The 3,507-nt window shown below is 39.5% G+C and overlaps 1 pseudogene; it reads right to left on the bottom strand.

Moving 5' to 3' along the window:
* Nucleotides 1-1,965: 1,965 nt before the first annotated feature.
* LOC142832371 (cyclic AMP-dependent transcription factor ATF-2 pseudogene) lies at nt 1,966-3,044 on the bottom strand (annotated as a pseudogene).
* Between the last annotated feature and the right edge of the window lie 463 nt (nt 3,045-3,507).

The raw sequence follows: 3,507 nt of genomic DNA on the forward strand, positions 1-3,507 counted from the left end.
TTTGTAGAAGCAAAAGAAATCATTGAAATTGTAACCTTCTCACTGTTAATATAAAAACAAGGCATAAAGCAGCCTTGATATTTAAGAGATACCCTGGCACACACTTTTCTACTTTATTGAATACTGATGAGAGTTTTAGCTGGCAATAGCTATTGATTTTGTTTTCAGAATACACATGAAAACAGCATTCTTAAATTTCTTGAGATTTTTCTGGCATCGACAAAGAGATAAATAATGGTACCGAGAAATGGCATTGTATTGTACTGAGACACGTCCTTAGGACACTGAGGTTCTTCGTCAAAATGAAAGTGTGGCAACAAAGTACCATCTCCCTGTGCACTAATGTCTCTGGTGTATTTCAGAAACTCAAGAAGCAAGTGACATTTTCTCCCCTGAATATAAAAACAAAACATCAGACAGGTGATGTAAATAGTACAGATTTGAAAGCAAAACTACAAAGCATGCAATGGAGGTGAATTCTGTAGCAATAAATTAATCATTTGCTTTTTAATATTTCTTTTTCCAAAACAAATTGCTTTCTTTTGTGCTTCCTTCATTTTTTTTTAGTAAACATATTAAAGCTGTACTCAAGCTAAACAATATCTGGATTCTGAAAATCGTTACTCAAAAAAATATCAGCTTGAAGGGCTTTTAAATCTTTCAAGGACTGTATGAACCCTAGAATCAAGAGTGTTCTCTCCTGATTCAGTTTACAGGAATGCAAGCCCTAGTGAGGAAATGGCAGAAGCTATTTTGAATCTGGGCGTACCTTTTTTTAAAAGGATTTTTTTTTATTTTTGCATTTTCAAAGAGGCATGCTCTGGCCATTTAGAGATAAAGACATACACAGGTGAGTGGGTGAGCAGGCACAGCTCCTCATATGGCTACAACATCTGTTCAAACAACACATTTTCCACTTCCACTGCTCAAGTCACACTCTCTAATTGTGTTACAGATGTTGCAAGATTTTAGTAACACTTTCCTGCTAACTTCCTTTGAAAGTATCGCTACAGAGTGCACCGCTGCACTGAAGTTTTCAGATTCGCTTTGGTTACAAGGCATAGCTGAGTTTGTGGTGGGATTGCAAGCCTATAATCCCAACACTTCGGATGCTAAATTAGCAGGCTTGCCTTCAGTTTGAAGCCAGCCTTAACTGTATTGTAAGAGCCTGGTAATGAAAAACATAAGAAAAGACATATCTGTTTCTTCATATTTTCTTTTTATGAAGAAAAGAAATTATATTATCAGCTGGACAACATCAAGTATTATATATTCTTTAGTGGGCTTACTGACATTACTCAAGCTATCTAACTGATTATATTTAAATATATGTATACCTTTGTTCTCCTCTCCTATTATTTACCAAGCCTCCTGTTTGTCCAAAGCACCTCTTAGCTTGAACGTTTTAACGTTAAGATAATACGATGCCTCAGAAGTATAAATGCTTGATATATGTAACATTTTAGTTGCCTTGGGACTCTTGCATACTTCAGTCAAAATGCATTGCTCCAGCAGCCCAAAGCATTTTTTTGAACCTCTAACATCCTTTATTCAAGTGACATACAAGCTTTACACAGACGTTATCATGTACAAATTTCAGATTAATAGACAGTAGCAAAAAAAAACCCACTGTCTTTCAACAAATTATATTCTTAGATGCACAAATTTTTATGACCACAGTGCCAATAAAGAATGGAAGCAAATAAAGAAAGAATCTAGCAATACTTATCTATTATTTATTAGGATATATTAATTGATATTAGGATAAAGTATCATTGTATCATTAATAGGAGTCTAATACACTGATTTTGATAAATATGTGAAACTTCATGAATCTGTCAAGAAAGTTAAGACAGTTTATAGGACTTGAGTAAAAAAAACTGCAGGAATGAAAGCTTACTCCTTTACTTTACAGAAAATAAAACTAATTTCAGATAATGAAAGTCAATCACAGCACTATGGAAGTTAAGGCAAGAGGATCCCAAGTTCAAAGTCTCTATAAGAATAGAGCGAGGTCAAAGCCAGCCTGGACAACCTAGTGAGACCCATTTTTGCTTCTGACTGCACTGGCCGAGGGGATGAAGGGCCTGGAATTCCTGGAACACTAGGCACCATGGTGACTGGCCAAACAAGTGGGACTGCAGCTGGAACATGCACATTCGAACTTGTAATTGATGCAGGAATAGCAACGGGCATGGTTTGCCCATTAGGAAGATGTAATAGAAGAGGAAATGGGCCTGGTACAGGAACAATTGGCCTGTTAGAGGGTGGTGCCTGGGTGATTACAGTACTTGAGGTTGGTGAAGGTACTGCTTGTTGAATAATTACACTTGAGTCAGAACTTGTGAGCAGCACATTGGGAACCTGTAATGATGCTGGACGAATGATAGCTGATGTGGGCTGTGCAGTTTGTGCCAATGGTACTTCCTTCTCATCGCTGGTAGTAGACTAGGGGTGAGGTAAAGGGCTGTCCTGGTGAGTTGTTTCTACAACAGAAGGTTCCTCGATTTTGCTTCTTATGATGGGAGTTGCAAGAGGGAACAAATCGAGAGGCATTTTTTTAATGTCTTCTTCTGAGGCCTTCTTGAACTCATTCTCAAATGGACTTGCCAATTCATTGAACAAACCCACTTCCTCACAGATTTTTAGGAATCTTGTTGGAGTTGGTGTCTGATCAGCCATAATGACACTGTCATTATGTGCTGGACCAAATTTCAGTGTCATCTCATGTTTATGTTTATGGACAGCCAAATGATCCTTGTTGGTAAAATGCTGGCCACACCCAGGGGCAGTGCATAGAAAGGGTTTGTCATCACTGATATTCCACAGGTCCTTGTATCACCTGGCAGAATTCACATGTAACTTGAATTTCATTAAGTTAAATAGCTTATCATGTCCTCTGTTTCATAGCAAAGATACTTTGTCACTGGTGGGCTATGAGTTTTAGTCTGCTGACAGGAATCCCTAAGTTCTTGTTACACAAGCAGCACTTTCCAAGCTGCCGTCAGTATCTCTGCCCAGGTCCCTAATTCACGGTCCTTTCCACCACCAACACCACCACCACCACCCCCTGCCACACCTGGCAGCCCGGAGCCCAGCCATGTTTACAAACTAGCCCCCCCCCAACCCCAACCCCCCACCCCCGAGGAAAGGGCTGAATCGCACTTTAATGGCCAAGGGCTCCCACAGGCTTCCGTCCTCTCTAGGGAGACCCGACTCAGCCCAAAGCTTTTGAGATACATTTGTTAACAATTGTTGTTCTAATTTAGAGGCTTAGTGCCCATGAGACTTTGATCTCAATATGGAAGATAATAAAAGTCACAGGATCAGTACAATGAGCTAACCGGGCAAGGTGAGGAAGTGATGGAATGAGACAGTTTGGAGAGGGTTCAGTGCATAAAACAGTACAGTTCAGGAGAGAAAGAAGAGGTGGGAGGATAAAGATAGGTGGGATGTAATTCCAGAAGACAACATGAGAACAAGAATGAATGGAAACCACAGGAAACT

The sequence above is a fragment of the Microtus pennsylvanicus genome, chromosome 12 (assembly GCF_037038515.1).
Source record: "Microtus pennsylvanicus isolate mMicPen1 chromosome 12, mMicPen1.hap1, whole genome shotgun sequence".
Lineage (NCBI taxonomy): Eukaryota > Metazoa > Chordata > Mammalia > Rodentia > Cricetidae > Microtus > Microtus pennsylvanicus.